Source organism: Phasianus colchicus, chromosome 1, assembly GCF_987193195.1.
Source record: "Phasianus colchicus chromosome 1, bPhaCol1.hap1.1, whole genome shotgun sequence".
NCBI classification, from domain to species: Eukaryota; Metazoa; Chordata; class Aves; order Galliformes; family Phasianidae; genus Phasianus; species Phasianus colchicus.
The window spans coordinates 154,460,369-154,478,613 of NC_143436.1; positions in this window are offsets into that span (position 1 = coordinate 154,460,369).

Below are 18,245 nucleotides of genomic sequence, written 5' to 3' on the forward strand. Positions count from 1 at the left end.
ATCTTTTTGGACCCCAACACAAAGAGGAATTCTTCCAGTTACTTGGCGCTGGTGTGCACTGAGTCACATGGCACTGTCTGCATGTGTGCACTAGGCGGTACACATAAGTAGTTAAACTGGATGACTCTGTGGGGTTTAGTAGATCAATTGCCATTCTCATTTGGGACAGCAGTTGAAATCCTAATGAGAATAGTAACACTTGTAATTAGAAGTCTACAAAATCTTCTAAAATAATCACTTAAATTTAAAATGTAAATGTGGCTGTAATTAATTAGTCTATTTAGAATAAAGCTTTCTAATTAACAAATGTAAATTGTGAATTTTCTGTAGATTTCATAAGGACAAAAGTGTCTCTCATGGGAGCTGAAAGGAGACACATTTCCTTGTGAATGCATGTTAAGCCCCGCCAGCTCACACCTCGGTTCAAGCCTCTGTTGGTAAGATGAACTCTCTATTACAGCGTCATACTTATCACAGAATCACAGAATGACCTGGGTTGGAGGGGACCTCAAGGATCATGTAGTTCCAACCCCCCTGCCTAGCAGGGCCACCAAACATACACCTTTACTAGATCAGGTTGCCCAGAGCCTCGTCCAACCTGGTCTTGAACACCTCCAAGGACGGGGCATCCACAACATCCCTGGGCAGCCTGTTCCAGGACCTAACCACCCTCCTAGTAAAAAACTTCCCCCTAACATCCAACCTAAATCTTCCCTCTTTTAACTTAAAACCATTTCCCCGTGTCCTGCTATTATCAGCCCTTATGAAGAGTTTACTCCCCTCCTGGGAGTAAGTTCCCTTCAGATATTGAAAGGCTGCAATGAGGTCGCCCCGCAACCTTCTCTTCTCCAGGCTGAACAAACCCAACTCCCTCAGCCTGTCCTCATAGGGGAGGTGCTCCAGCCCCCTGATCATCTTCGTGGCCCTCCTCTGGACCCTTTCCAAAATCTCCATGTCTTTTTTGTACTGAGGGCTCCACACCTGAACACAGTACTCCAGATGGGGCCTCACAAGAGCAGAGTAGAGAGGGACAATCACCTCCCTATCCCTGCTGACCACCCCTCTCCTGATGGAGCCCAGGATCCCATTTGCTTTCCGGGCTGCCAGAGCGCACTGCTGGCTCATGTTAAGTTTCTCATCTATCAGGACCCCTAGGTCTTTCTCTGCCGAGCTGCTCTCAAGGACAACTCCCCCCAGCCTGTACAGGTGCCTGGGGTTCTTCCGGCCCAAGTGCAAAACCTTGCACTTTGCCTTATTGAACCTCATTAGGTTCACCCGAGCCCAGCTTTCCAGCCTGTCAAGGTCCCTCTGAATGGCCTCCATTCCCTCCACCGTATCGACTGCACCACTCAGCTTGGTGTCATCAGCAAACTTGCTGAGGGTGCACTCCATTCCCTCATCGATGTCATTAATAAAGATGTTAAAGAGCACCGGTCCCAAGACAGACCCTTGAGGGACACCGCTCGTTACCGGCCTCCACCTGGACATAGAGCCATTGACCACCACCCTCTGTCTGCGGCCTTTCAACCAATTGCTTATCCATCTAGTTGTCCACCCGTCAAATCCACTTCCCTCCAGTTTGGAGATAAGGATGTGATGGGGGACCATGTCAAAGGCCTTGCTCAGGTCCAGGTAAATGACATCAGTTGCCTTCCCTTCGTCCACCAATGCCGTCACTCCATCATAGAAGGCCACAAGATTAGTTAAGCATGACCTTCCCCTGGTGAAGCCATGCTGGCTATCTAGGATCACGTGCTCGTTCTTTATGTGATCAAGCATACTTATACTACTCATACACATTTTCTTAACATCTGTAATACAAAATCCCATTTTTGAAGTAAGAATATTTTAAGCCAAGTATAATGTTTTTCAAAGGTGAAAAAACATCAGCCCTCAAACTAAAATTCCTAATAAAGATTCAACAAAGGTCCTGGAGCAATGCTGTGTTAAAGTCTGATCAGGAAAGATGACTGACCACCGCCTACCTACTGAAATCAGTGACTGTTTATGGAAGTCATAAAACAAAGTAACAAAGAAACAAAACAAAACCTCAAAAAATTTAAACTTTTGAAGTCCAAGTTAATTTCAGATCAGGCTTACACAGAGAACAAAACCTACACAAGCTCATTGATAACTTAATACATGCAAGAACCCTTCAACTATTTGGAGTTGAAGATAATTATATTTTTCTTTTTTTCTTAATTTTATTATATCATCCCTCAACATGCCAGAAGTACTCAGTCAGCCTGTAACCCTGTTTCATTCCAACACAGATACAAGAATTGAATCTGCAAGGTATACACTGCATTGCTGAGAAAAAGGGTAAATTGTTCTATGCAGAGCTTCATGCTGCCAAGGCATTAGATATTTTCAGAACACAAGCCTACCACAAGGTTCCGGCATATGGACAGTGGTCAAGTTCGTTGTCAGTGTTCAACATTTTCTGCATATAGTTGACTGAATTGCTTTCCACATCCCTCTGTCTGTGACTTGATCTCAGTTGACCATAACAAGAGCTTAGATAACTGTCATCTCATAGATACCTAAAAATATCTAGATGTAGATATCAAAATCTGCACTGAAGTACAGCTAAAAAAAACTTTTCTCCTGCCATTTTTAGCATTGCTATAGATGCTTTGTTCCTGCAGCTGTTCATGTTGAAACAACTTAGGAAAAAAAGAGGAAAAGAAGTAGGGAGAGACAAGGAAAGAAAGGGAGAGAAAGAAAAGAGGAAAGCAAGAGAAAGAGAAAAAGACAACAAAATATAACTTGACTAATACTATGATTACATGCTTTTTGTAATGCTATTACTATTTTGGTTGAGTTGCCATGTATCTATGAATAATAAATAAATTTATTTTTATTTGAGGTAGGCAGCCAACTGCCTTTCAAAAGGCAATTAGCCCCAACTGTTACTGTCTGGGAGCAAAGTAATACATTGCTATAGAGATGATGCTCTGTCTTCCATTAACATTACCTTTAGTTATAGCATGCTGACTCATTAATTAATTCACACCCTTCCAAGTTTTAACATCTTGGTTATTTCAATATGGTATAATAAACATAGACACATAGGTAGAAACTTCAAGAAAAGTAAGTGAGAGTATCTTTCATTGAACAAAAAGGTTGGTTATGGGCCTTGCTTTAGCTCTCTGAAGCAAAAGGTCTTTATTTTTCTTGTGCAATGGCAGCATACCATATTTTCTGATGTCATGATGTCCAACAGTACAGATTTTTCTCTAATGATTGAGTGATATTGCAGATGTCTTAATGTTAATTCATTAAAAGTCGTGAAACAGAAAATATTACTTATGTTTTTAATATTGCTTAATTGTGATTTCAGCAGTATAAGAAATGTAGGAGCTGGAACATATTATTTCTGTATGACTGCAAGCCTCAAAAATTCCCATGTGAAAAGCAAAGATTAATTGTACAGTATTTACACCTTTTCATTGATAACTACACCATAAAACTGTACAAATTGCAATTGGTTTCTTTTTCCCAGAATCCCTTTGGCTTTTAAGGGATGTTCCTCAATTAGTTGAACTGTGTTTCCTCTTGCTTACTAAGCACTTTTGGTCAAACAAGGAATGGCAGAGGTCCACAATTAGATCAAAAGATCAATCCTAATGTACCATTTTCTCCTCACCCTCCTGCTTTAATAAAGTGGCTGCAGTTCTCCAGGGGACAACTCAAAATCCGAGTACTGATATTTCTAAATTAGCTGACTCTGTGACCTTGCTAGTAATTGCGTTAGTTTATCAATGTTCAACACAATTTATTACTCTCCAATATGTACCGAAGCGTTTATCTCTCAACACTAACAATATTAAAAATCTAAACTATCTGTTGAGAAACAAAGGACTACTCAATAAGGAAAATGCATAATACAATGGACAACACTGCACTCATGGGTAATAGCGTTAATCTAATAACAACTCATAAGCGAGATAAGGGAAGAATGTTTATTTGGTATTTTATCTAACATACTTTTTAAATAAAACTTCTGTTTTTCTTTCTTTCATTTCTTTTTTCTTTTTTCCTTTTAAAACCAGGAATGAACTACAGCTTTTATATATCACTGAACATATTACCCGGACTCCAATGAGAAAAATGAGGACTGATAAAACCTTATCTAAGCATTTAAAAGTCATTTGGAGACATTGATCAAAACTCACTCTGAAATTAAACATATTAAATTTAGATGGAGGGGAAAAGGCATTAAGTTGATGGAACCCAATTTTTGTATGAAGCAAACAAATGGCATCATTTCACCAACCTTCTCATCTTGATCACATTGCTATGCATTATTTAAAATATGCACTTGATTTGGGTAGTTAATAAGCTATCTGTAAACTTGGAGTATATTTGGTTGTGGGCAGTGCTCTTCTAGTTCATCGTCAGGATTACTGACTTGTTTTTATTTCTGTGAGATGTGAGTTTGTGGCATAGGGCCACCAAACATGAATCAATGTAACTATCCCTGCTCATAGTCAGATAAGAATGATAAAAAGTGCACAGAATGTGTGTGATCTTTTAAATGATCCTGTTTACTTGGAGCTATCAGCAGCTCAGCAACTGTCTTTGCCAGCAGCACACCTACATGATTTTGCTGTTCTGTACACTGAATCTCCTCAAGTGCTTCAAATGAGTCCCAGATCAAATTGAAGAAAACAGTTAAAATGTGTCCTTATCCACAGTCAAAACAGTGGACACAGCCAATATACACTCCGTGTTCTAATTTCTGCTGTAGAGGAGCACTGATTTCAGCCTTCTGAAAACTTGCAAACTTCTGCATTCCTCTTTAAAACAACCGTTTTCATTTACTTTGACAAGACTATTATTTTGCCTTTTTAGAAAAAGGTTTGTACAGTAGGAACAGATCCACAGGGAAAAGATTTGAATCCACTTCTCAAATAGTTTGAAAACAATATTTTCTAACTTGCTCACTTCCCTTCACTGAGTGTATCAGAACCGTATCTGTTCCAGTGTCTTAGACATCAATGAATAGATCTAAAATAGTGAGGTGAACATCATACAACAGAAAAGTGTAAGAATCTTCACCACAAGTATATTCCTGCCCCCGCTCTGTTGCCTCAGAGACATTTGTGAACAACAATTAAAAATTCTTTTCACTTCATACTGTTTTAAAATGGAATTCATTATGTAGAGTAGTGATTTTTTTTTTTTAAGAAGTATCTTCTTTTATACAAATACAGTTTGCACAACATTGAATTTCAAGATCCTTCAATACTTTGGGTTGTTTGGGGTTTTTTTGCACGCTAGTGAAAATCCTTATCTTTTTCCTCAGAATAGCCTTATGTATATTTTTCTTCTGCACTTGAAAATGACGTCTTAGTCATTCAGCTGTTCACGTTTTGGCATACAGCTTTTTTCATGCATGGTCTTTTCCTGCTGCATTGCATTATTCTGGCTGAAGATCGAATGTTTTCTCCATTCTGAGTGGAGTCTGTTGGCCACGTTAGCTTACTGTGATGGGATATAATAGGACATGACACATCTGAGAAAAGAGACACATTTGAGAAACACACCAAATGCAGGAATAAAACTTCCTATGAATATTTCTTCCCTACATAATTGAATTCAGTGAGTCTTGGACTTCTTTGTTTTTCTTTCTTTTTTTTTCTTTTTTTTTTTTTTGTGTGTGTGTGTGCGTCTATTTATTATTTACTTGCTTTGCCTTACTGATACAGAACCAGGACTCCAATATGCTAACCCCTTCGTGAACACAATGAACGTGTATACCATGCTACTTACAGCTATAGTCAAAAGTGATACTTAAGATTTACTGCACCAGATTTGAGGCAACCATATGAAGTGCCTGAGTTTCTAAACAATTCCTATCAAAGAGAAATTAATCATCACCTCTGGACAAAAACTATGACTTGGTTTATCTTTTCCTATTAATAACAGAAACAAGTGTACAAATGCTATAAAACACTTCTGATTTAAGCTTGAGAAAACAGATTCCTTTATTCCTAAGGCAGAGAAGATGTCAGCTGAGGAGGCCTTTGGAAACAGATGTGGGACAATGTAAACTCCTTCAGTCTGGCTGTGACTTCCTTGGAGAAGTCAGGGTATTTGGGGAGTTTCACAGTTTTTATGGCCTGCTAAATCCAGTCACAGCTGTAATGTTTCACTACCTTCAAGGTCATATAATCTCTTCATGCATCTAGTTGGTTTTGATTATAAGAAAATAACTAGAATGTACAGAAGGATCAGAATAGTTGTTGGCTGACATAGACTGTCCAGGGAGGCTGTGAAGTCTTCATCACTAAGATTTTTAAGACCTTGTTAGACTGCCAGAGATGGATTGGTTAACAGTTCATTCACCCAGTCTCATCTTCAGTAATGGCTATGAATCTATAAACATGTTGGCTTGTCATGTTAAAATTCATTCTACCTGCTGCCTATCTCTTATTAATAGAAAATAAACTGCAGTCTGAGTAATCTGAAGACTACTTGAATTGTCTTTTTTTTTTTTTTTTTTTTTTTAAAGAGATTGGGAAAAAAGTAAAACTATGTGTATGTATGAAAGTAATTTTATTATTCTGGGGAAAAAAAAAACAACTCATGGGGATGTATAAACACAACTTCTCCTTTGCTTACATAGAAAGTAAAGTAAGCAATGTTGGTAGATTTATGTTGCTATACCCTTCCCCAAAGATCAGATAAGGCAGAATTTTATGTTAAACTGCTGAGAGTTAATAGCTTCCGGAGCTGAGCTGAATACTCACACCACACAGTATTTTCCCCTGAATCTTCTTATTGGAACTTGTGTTGTGTCCATGGGGTCTTCACTTATAATTATCTTCTTTTAGTATTTTCATTATTTTCTTTTTTATTTTATTTTATTTTATTTTGCAATTAAAAAATTCAAAGAACTGCATATCCTGGCACTGTGATGAGATGTGAGACCATAGAGGATGGAAAATTTTTTGGAGTGATGCTGGAGGATTTTGCAGGGCGACAAAAGACAAGCCTGCTACGTATTGATTCTTGGAAGCACTTCATGGGGTCAGCTACCCACCAGACTCTACAGACTTTCTCTTGGAAGAGAGCTAGTTGGAGAAGTTCATGGCAGAGTCATGTAAAGTTAATTGTTAAGAAGTGTGACTAGAGACCCACTTTCCTGGGTCACTTCACAATCCTCTGTTACTTGGGAGTAGATGCATATGGAAGGAGTATTTTGAGGCTCCACAAAATAGTGCCAGCTTCTGACATTTCATGCTTGTGTTCCTTCATACTGTTGTTGGCAGTTCATTGGTCAGCAAAGGAATGAATTTCCATATCCCTTAGACACAAAAGCAAAGCTAAGCCCCACAAAACTTTTAGGAAGGAGTACCCTGTGCTGATTTGATAATTGTAAATGTTACTTCATCTCAAAGCTGAAACTCTGAAAGAAGACTTTAGAGTTATTCCTGATGGCCTCTGGCTACCCGCTCTTTCAGTCCTCTGATCTGCAAACAGATGTCTCAGAAGGCAATATGAGAATTGAGATAGTCTTGTCTCCCTCTAGCATCTTCCTCCCTCCACTGCATATAACTGGAAAAGGTCCAGTTACCCCTAGCAGACTGTGGAGAAGACTGATTATGTGCATTGTGTCCCCACTAAGCATGTCAATCACGGGTAAATAGGTTTGGGGTTATTATCAGATATGATACTTCTGTGTTCCCTTTGGTTCTCGTTGGAAAGGACTGCAAAGAGGTTATCATCATCTTCCACTCATGTCAGACCCACTGGATGCAGCTCACTGAGCCCTGAATGCATTTCAGATTTCACAGGTGGAGTTGCTGCAAGCATGTAGAGGGAGCTCCCATGGAAATCAATAACAGTTTTACAGTTGACTTCACTTGAAAGAGAACTCAAGTCAAAGCACAGTGCTTTTGAAAATCATACCCTACATATTTAAATGCCTCCACTCTTACTTCATGAGCTTGAGTTTCATAACAGTTTTCCTTCTTCCTCTGGGAAGACATTATCTGCTACCTTCATGAAGCATTATAACAAAACAATTTAAAAAATAATGATGCTCGTGTTTTTTTATCACCACTTCTACTATTTCTTGAAGCTTGCGTTTTCTCATAATTTTATGTCTTGCCATTGCTTTATTTCTTTACTCCCAAGTGTATAAAATTTTATATTAATACTATGAAGTTTATACTGTTGAGTGTTATTACTGAGCTACAAGGAAATCAACCAAATATTCACTCATAATGAATCGAATATTTAAGAAAACTTCTTAATATACTAAAACAGTGGTGTTGCAGAATCCATTTACATGTCATATAGCATCACATTAAAAGCAAGAAGTCATGCAGAACTCATTTTCTTTTGATGTAAATAAAAGCACCATAATCCCATGTTAGCAGTATTAATGCTGGCTGAAAGCAGTGTTATTTTTTGCATTAATTGATAAATAGCCAAATATTTTTCAAGAACATTAACATTTCTCCATCCCCCAGAAAATTTTTATGTCACAGCCTGAACATTCGTGTTACAGTTCTCCTGACAGTCAATAAAGACAGGCCAAGCCAAACAGCATAGGAAATTATACAGGTAGGTGTTCTGTGCTTCTATCAGTTTGGAGGAATCATAAAAAGGCCGAAAGAACTGTGCCTGTCATGCTCACAGGCAGTTCACAAACCTCCCTCTCTCCCCACTTCACCATTCTGGCAGCTCATGCTCTATGGTTTTTAAATTTCAAATAAGGTTTTTTTAACATAAGATTACATTTGCTGCTACTTAACTGAAAGAACACTGGGACTAGTTACTTAATATACTGGGTGCTGATTATACTGTGAGTGAGTAGTTCACAGCAGCTGAATCCATCTGTCTGAGTGGCAAAACCAAGGCAGGAGAAAGACCAGGTCTTTGGTGAGGTGGGAAGGTGACAAGCTCACTTTCAGGCTCATTGTGCCTGAAGCAGTCAGCCTTCTGCACTGAACTGGCATCTGGCATCTGGCACCCCAGTGACAAAATATGTAAATTTTTCAGTGAAATGGAAGAACCGAGCTGGAAGAGCCAAAGCCAAACTTCCCTTTTATTCCATTCAAAGTCAGTGTGACAGATGGAAGGGTTCAGCTTGAATGATAGCAGAGAGACAGTATTGTCTTGTCCCAGATGTAAAAAGAGACTTGGACCTAATGCAAGGAAATCACTTTTTTTGGACAGATCCAGAATAAGAAGGCAGAGTTTATCTTAAACAGGAATAGGGAGCCTCCCTCTTCCCTGAAGCTGAGATGAACTCATCTGTTGCTTCTCTGCATCCCAAGAGTAAGCCTTGAGTTACACACATCTGAAATTAAAATGAAGACGAAGAAATGCCAGGGATGGTGGTTGAAGTTCTATTCAGTCCCATCTTCATCTTCAGCTCCCCCATTATTTTCTAGATACTGCTTTTAAATGTTCCCTGTGAATATGAGTGATTCCAGTTTTATTAACATAAATTCCATTGTTAATTCAACTGCTCATCTGCAGGATCTATCTCCTCCTGCTGAGTCCAGTGAATGGATACATGTGTATTAAAGGTGAGGTATGACAGTGTGAATTAGGTGAAAATATTTGAAAATACACCATACTGATGCATAGGGTACTCTGTTAGAGAAAGGGAAATTGGAATTAAAATTATTTCTTCAAATCAGAGAAAGAAAATAGATGGACTTGACTCTCCATGAACTGGATATTCTCCCTTCACACCGTTTTTCTTTAAAAAAAAAATAAATCGATTTTGTGCCTCAGCCACGTTGAGAACTCAGGATTATAAATAAGGAAAAGAAATAGATCTTTCTTTTCACCTTAGATTTATGCATGAATTTTTCAAGACTGATGCATCCTTCTCTTCAGTTTTTCTTTGTTACTTTAGACCTCTCCCTTCTTCATGCACTTCTTTCTATTTCCTTTAAAATCTTTGTATTTGGAGCAGAGTGGTTCAAATCAGTAGCATAAATAACAGATGTTTAAGTATCTGTATGTTATAGTTCTCTTCCAGCAATATTAAGTAAAAATATCTTCGGACAGATAGTGGGAATCAAGAAAGTATTTAGCAACTAAAATGCCATGTAGGCAAAATAGTGGGATTTTCAGTTCAGAAGAACAAATCTTTTCCCAGCTCTGTGATGCTCAGATTTTTCGTAAGTGGTCAATAAATAAAAGATTTCAAATGGAGTAACAACTTTTTTTTTTTTTTCCTATGGGAGTCCAGTATGAGCAACTATGCAACAGGTTGCAAAAAGTCTGAAAACTTTTTGCAAAAGTTTTCAAAAAACTTCAAAAAAAGTGCAAAAAAAAAAAAAAAAAAGGTTACTGCTATGCCAATAGGATTTTTGCTTTACTCCTTTCCAGTATTAATATGCCAAGCCCTCTGAAAAGAAGTCTAATAATTTTTTATATCTTCAATTGACTCTTTGAAATCAGGAGAAATTTGGACCAGTATTTTTTTGATTCATCTGTTTTCTAGCTCTGAAATGGGAGCATGATTGTGGCTGCGTTCTTATCAGGACACTGTGAGATGACATTCATTAACATTGGATTGTTACAGTGATGTTAAAGCTGATGGCAATGACAGTTCTGTCGTTAGAAAAGTGGTTGTAATAACAACAAGTTTTTAAGCTCAGTTTCACCCTGTTACTATTTTCAGCAAAGTTCAATATCCTTAACATGCATCCATTTACTGCAAAGTGCTATTGCAGTGTTATGAGGCTGCAATTTGGCAGTATAGTTACCTCAGAGAAAGGTTGCAGCTTGTAATTATTTTGTTTGCTTTTGTTTTTGGACACCACCAGGTGAGAGGTGCTGTTGGTGCACACAGCATAGCTGTCATTACATATAGCCAAGCTGAATGTTTGATGAAGTGCAGGAAGGTCGCTGAAGAAAAGATAAAGCAAGCGAAGCATGCAGGCAGACCTTTAGACTCAGCCATGATGCAAATGAGGAAAGGCTTTGTTAGTAGATCAGCAGATTGTAGAATTGTTCAATCCCCAAACAGTTTGCAATGAAAGCGTTTCATGCTACGCTACTGTAGCAGGATAATTTTCATCCTATGGTTTTATTGCTAAATGTGATATTATGTGTGTATGTGTGTTCCCACACAGGCAAACCTCATATAATGAGATTAATGGAAACAACGATAAATATGTTTTCAACAGTGTGCAGCTGGCAAAAATTAGGATTGTATCTAGAAATGGATTAAGTCTACAGAAATACATTATTTTTTGAGCATTTATTGCTATTATTATTATTATTTCTAACCCTTACTAGACTTCATTCTTTCAGATAAAAACATGCATATCAGCATTGCAGTTTGATTGCCTTATGGGCATAAAGCTTTGCATATTTACTGCCCATGAATCATACAAGTATGTGAAATCCAGTGAAGATTCAATTTTTCCTGCTAGATGCACCTCTAGCCGTTTAATTAAAATATGTATTATTAATAAAACTAGATTTAAGTCATATTTTTTACAGATATAACTGAAACATTAAGGGCAAATTGTTTCATACTTTCAAAGTAATTTGCTTTTAACGTTTTGTGCCTTAATCAAGGTAATCCTAAAATAAGGTTTGTGGTGCTTATGACTTCATGGCGTTTAAGTTACTGAAAACAGATTTAAGTCTGTTCCAAGACAAGGTCACCTTCACTTACTAAATGAACTCTGAATTTTTGCTTCAGATGAAAACCTACAGAAAAGTAAAAAGCAATAAAATGTATGTATTTGGAAAACTGTGTTTGGTGCACTGATTTCAGTCTGTGATATCCATCTTCACTAAATAAATGCCATCTTGTTTTATTCCAGCCACTGGGAAGCTTTTCGCTTCATAGTTGTCCTGTTTGCCTAACTCATATTATGAATTTCCCTGGCTCTCCTTTAATTTTTGGTAGGTAGCAATACCTGTAGCTGTAGTGTAGCTTCTTTACACATACCTGGTGGTGTAGGATCAATTGCATCTTTGCATCATCTTGTTATGGCTGTTGCTCAATTCTGCGTACATGTTGCTGTTTCCATCTAACTGAGCAGCAAGCTTATCAAACACATCTAAGCAAGGTCTTCAATTGTACTTGAAACACCTGAGCTATATTATAAGCATAATGGATGTGCTAACAGTGGGAATCTGATATCTTCCTTCAGAAGCCGGTGAAATATCATTAAAGCGCATCACTCAATTGTGACAAAAAGTTTCAGCTATGAAAGTTTTAATGTACATTTGCTAATCGGAGAGAAGAAGCAACAACTAAGTGAACGAGAGAATTTATGTATTTACCACCCAGATAATTCTTATTTTTTACCTTATGAAAGGTGACTATTTCTGTGCACAGGTCTGTCGAAATCCATGGGTTATGTCTCATTTTGCATTGCAGAATGTAGCACAAATCATTGTTTCCTATATATTACAGGTGTGCACAAAATTTTGACCGTCAATGAAAAACATGGAGAAATCTGTGAGAGGTTTTCAGAAAGTAAACTATAGCTCTGTCATGAGACCAACCTCCAGAGAGCTCATGAAAAATACAGGAGAGTAAATTACAGTTTGATCTCCTTTTAGCAACAGCTTTTAATATAATCTGGGAAAAAATAAACTTTTGCAATAAAAGAAGAAAATAATTAGAAGAAAATAATTTTCATTCTAAAACACATTTTTGCCAATTTAATATTTACATATAGAAAGCCTACCTTATGTTTTTCAAACAATAATTTGTTACTGATTTTCATAATTATTTTATATTTTCTCTTATCACTTAAAAGATATTTTGACAATATTGGATAAACCAAATACAAAAAATATTTACTAATACAAGCCATAAAAACTTGTAAGAAACTCAAATCACTTGTTTTTATAAAAAGCATGAGATGCCCACATAGTACAAACTGCACAAAAAAATAACAAAAATTCTCTTTGTTTGTTACTTGGTTTTTGAATCTTTAGGGTTCCGATATTCAAAGTTGGTTGCTACTTGGTTTTTGAATCTTCAGGGTGCTGATATTCAAACTTGCCTATGTAAATGTTTTATCTAGGAGCACACTTATGTTGGAAAAGGAAAATCAGAGTTCCTATCTAATGACTTCTGGAACTGGCACTCTAAGGAAAACTTCCATGCAAACACAAAAGCACAAGAACGTTGGTGCTGGTGATACTGCAAGATCTCTGATTGAATAGTCATTCCCTTAAACAGAAAGTTCTCTAAATTTGTAAAATATTATCAAATTACAAATAGTACAAAAGCAAAATGTGTTCAGGATTACTAACTTGAAATATTATTGCTCTGTTTGCAAACTGTTCTCTGCTGTGGGGAAGCAAGAAGTCTTGGAAATTTTTAACTCCAGTGCAAATTAATTGGAATCATAAGTTGTATTGTAATGATATGGATATACAGCTGTTGTAACTGAGCAACTGTTATCCTAACATTAGCAAAATAAATTTAATATATTTTTGTCAAAAACATACTGACATGTTCCATCAACTTAATTGCTTATACAAACACACTGAACAGATGTTACATTTGCAATATCTCAGTACTGCATAAATATAATTTAGAAATCTAAAATATATTCTAAAATATATGTTCTACTTTCAGAAGACTTTTACATGACCATATTTGTACCTGTGCTTTGTGTCTTTGAATGATTAAGATGATTTCTAAAGGATACTAAAAGTAAATATTGAAAAACATTGCTGAACATCACATCTCTAAATTCTTTTGGGAAATTTAAAAATGAATCTTTCATAAATTTTCACTTCATAAATTTATTTTCTGAGTATTACAAAACAAAACTCCTGCTTCATTTTGCATCTATTACAGAAGAAGGGTCTTTGAAATGTACTTATTTGTTTAAATAAACTATGTGCTCCGAAAACCTCTGAAAATCTGCATTACTCTGTAAATAGTAATCCATAAATTCAGAATTGGTTTATCAACTTTTGTTGCATAACAAGTATACTCAAGAATATTTGTGATATGTTTGAGGCTATTAGTTAAACAACAGAAAAAAAAATAGATGTTAAATTCATGACGTATATTGTTTTGTAATGAATTATTCACCCAAGCCTACTTTGTACCTTATTTATCATTGTTTGAATTAATATAAGAACTTCAGGCCTTTGGTGCAAAGCAGTAAAAAAAAGAATGTTATTTTCCTGTTCAATGCAGGCCTGAGAATGAAAAAGAGAGAAATCAGTGTCATCAGAAAGCAATGATGCCATTGCAATCACTCCTGCTGACAATTATTTTTCTTTCGTATTTGTTTCCGTAATAGAAGAAGATATATCATACTTCAGGTGCCCATACAGTTCACATTTTCAAATGTACCTACGAATTATACCTCTTATATCAGGATTTGTCCTTGGCATTAGAATAAAACAGAAATATTAGGTCTAACTACTGTTGTTGATAACTTCCTGCATTGTCTTTGCCCACAAGATTAGTTCCAGATTCTGGAAATTCTTACATCTCAACAGTGCTATTTTACAATAGACCTTGTTGCTATGGTCCTGTTGTCCAGCACAACTGTAATCTGTGAGCGATTAGATCCTATCTAAAATGATCTGTTTCAACTTTCTGATATCTGGAACTTAAGGCAGAATGAATATATTATTAAAATGTCCAGTATTCTGATTAAAGTTGTGATACAACATATTTTGCCTTTAATATGACTGTCAGATTAGAAAGCCATTTTTCCCATTAGTGTTAGCACATTACTATTTTAAAGAAAAATCAGATTTAATGTTTAATTAATGTTCCTACTTTGTTTTCAACCTAACTACATGGAAAAGTAGCAGTAAGTGCTACTAAAAAAACCACAAAAACCCAACAAAAGCTGAAAACAGTAGAAAGGAAAGAAAGAAACGTATATATATATAAGTTGTGAATAATGTGAATAATGACTAGTTCTTCTCCAAATACTGTTTATTTTTCATTATATATTAATAACTGGGTCTGGAGCACAAATCTTATGAGGAGCTGACTATTGCTCAGTGTGGAGAAGGGAGAGCTCACGAGAGACCTCATTGCTCTCTACAGCTACCTGAATGAAACTGTGAGTTGGGGGTCAGCCTCTTCTCCTAGGTAACAGTGATAGGATAAGAGACAGTGGCTTTAAGGGGAGGTTAAGTTGGATATGAGGAAAAATTTCTTCTCATAAAGAGTGATAATGCATTGGACCAGGTTGCCCAAGGAGATAGTAAATTTACTGTCCCTGGAAGTTTTCAAGAAAAGAATAGATGTCACACATGGTCTAGAGCAGTAACAGGCATGGGCTGATGGACTAGATGACATTAATGGTCTTTTCAACCTTAATGATTCTGTGATCCTATGATTTGACCTGAAATAGAAGGTGAATATCAGTTGGACAGGAAGGCAGACAATTTGTCAAAAAAACTTGGATGGAAATCATCTAACCAACCACAGATGTGTATATTTGAACTACTTTCTAAAAAGTAATAAGTCAAGATTAATTTCATCCTAAGGAAGGTATCTAGCTTAGGTCAGACAAATAAAGAATTCAGACTCTTCTTTGTAGACAACTATACAGTAGATATCCAAAGCTAGATGGAGATGATGGAAATGGTGGAAATGACCCTGCACATAGCATGGGGGTTGAAACTAGATGATCACTGTGGTCCTATTCAACCCAGGCCATTCTATGACTCTATGATTCTATGATTCTATGATTCTATGATTCTATGATTCTATGATTCTATTATATCCTCCCTCCTACTCTTATGGGACTATAAAATCTTTGTGTTTTACACATTATCTTTTATTCCAGAAAACAACAACAAAAAAAGAACATCACTTTCCCTGACTACAGTCATTCTCCTCTGGAAAAGAAGAAAGAGCAGTTGCAGAGAAAATTGTTGCTGGACACTGAGAAATGCTTCCTGTTTTTTGAAGAAGGAGTGGTTATCTTCTGTGTGTTCTTTTTGCTGCAGTAGTCCCTGTAGAAGTAGTCCTCTTTAAACTGTTGACTAATCACAGAGAAGGCTGTACCTTGATGTTTCACTCCTAATTCAGCTGGCCAAGAATTTTATATTGTAGGTCACAGGAGTAAAATAGTATCGTTATTTATGTTGATTAGGTAGAAGGCATTTGTCTGCTGCTAGAGGTGTCTGCTGTTTTACAGATCACACCATGCTATTGGCAATGAGTGCACAAATCAATACACACACTATTCCTCCTTGTACAACAATTTTATTGCACTGCTGGTATTTCTGAGCTCTGGGAATGCACTCAATGCTTTTTGTGCCCCAAAACAATGGGATGTGTATTTGTAAAGTGGTGATCTAGTTTGTTACAGGAACAACTTTTTTCTCTAACTGAACATATTTTTGGTAAAATCAAAGAGTTTCTACTCTAAACACTCAAATACAAAAGAAAAACATGTGTTTCTTCAATAGTGGAACTAATTAGTTTGTTTTCTTTTAGATTGTTTTCTGTATATCTCATACCTTTTTTCTACAATATTCTTCTATTTAGGCAGAACTCTCACCATAATACCATATCTGTTACTTGTTTCCTGACAGCTTCAGAGTACTCTCACTTCCTCTCCGTACCTGACCCTTTCTCTATAGTACTCTATGAATTATCTAATAAGCTCTGCAACAGAGCATAAGGTAGTGTCCCTCAGCTGTTTGTCTGGAGCAATATCCATTGTTATATACTGACCAAAAAATAAATTATGCATGGTTTTACCCATTCCCTTGTGGGGAAAAAGCAGAATCTCTTCATTATTTCTACCTCTTCTTCTTTTATCTACTTTACTTGAAATTGTCCAGTAGACTCAATGAATGTCAGTGGAAAAGGACATGTGGGCAGAGGATGCAGCCACATACACCTCAGCTCCAACAACAGTGTCAATGGTGAAAAGATGCATTTTTTCTTGCTAACAGGGGTGAAGAATTTGAGCCCTTAAAAATATACTTCTTTTTTTTTTTTTTTTTTTTTTTTAATCTTGGGCCTTTGTACCCACAGCTGAATACCTGAATAATGGACAAATGTAATGCAGAGGAAGAAGAGGAATCTAATCAGAAGTCAAAGAAAGAATGCTGAAGAGAGTACAGCTGATGAGAACTTCATAAAAGAGAATGAATCAGGCCTCAGGATTGATATAAGCTGGTTTAACAGTAGAGATCAGCATTTTAGTTTAAGTACCAATACATTAGTTTAGCAAAGGGAATCAGTGAGTGCTAGTTCTAAAATTTTCCAGTTTAGCTTTGCTTGATGTGTAAACAGCCTTGTTTTTCTCAATGACTCTGATTCACAGAAGCACTGGAGTCATAAGAGGCTACTTTTATCCTTGCATGCACCAGGTGCAAGGACTTTTTCTTGAGGTTCACATAAATTGTTTTGAGTTATAGTGCACCATGATAGAAAGTTGCTCATTATGGCATAACAAGCAACAGAAATGTGCCAAATTGAGAAAAAAAAACAGCTAAATGTCAGCCAAAAGTCACCATGATAAAGCTGAAGGAGAAATAAAGGGAAGGAAGAAAGTGGCCATACTACCACTTTAGATCCCCCCCAGAGGGATATTAGCATATATTAGTGAGTTCTTGGAAATAACAAATATGTATGCCGATGTATTGCATATGTATGCCTTAACTGTTTAAATGTAGAACCTGAACTCTAAGAGTGGGCGCTTGATTATCAAGTTGCCCAGTACATATCAAGAGGAAAAAAGGAATGTCAACATTCTAATACCACAATGAAATTAGTGTTTTCTCCCCCCAGTTTTGGATGACAGAATCACAAGTAGCTGGAGATTTTCTAGTAGAGTGCCATAGGAGAAACAGAAAACAGGCAAAAGTAGAGTCAGACTTGTTGACGTGAAGCTCCAGACTTTTGGAGAGGCACTGTCATCTAGCAAGGAGTGCATGTTTCCTTCTGTGTGAAAAACATATTCTTAGCATACTTTTACATATGACTGCAATCAAAATGTTGGTGGCCAATTGAAGGATGAATTTTAAGGCAAAGTGTAGCATAGAGTCCTCCATTTACCACTTCTGGAAAAATGGAATTGGGACAGAGCTCTGGAATATTTATCTGATTACCATCTTCTCATACTATTTTCTTCTGCAAAGTACATCAGGTATTACTCCTAGTCACTGACTGAGGAGGAACAGCTTTCCATGAACTGACAAACCGTACAAGATTTTAGTCTTAAGACACCAAGTAAAGTGATTTCAATAACTAGTTTCTAGGGCTATACTTGTTTTTACTGTAATGGAAG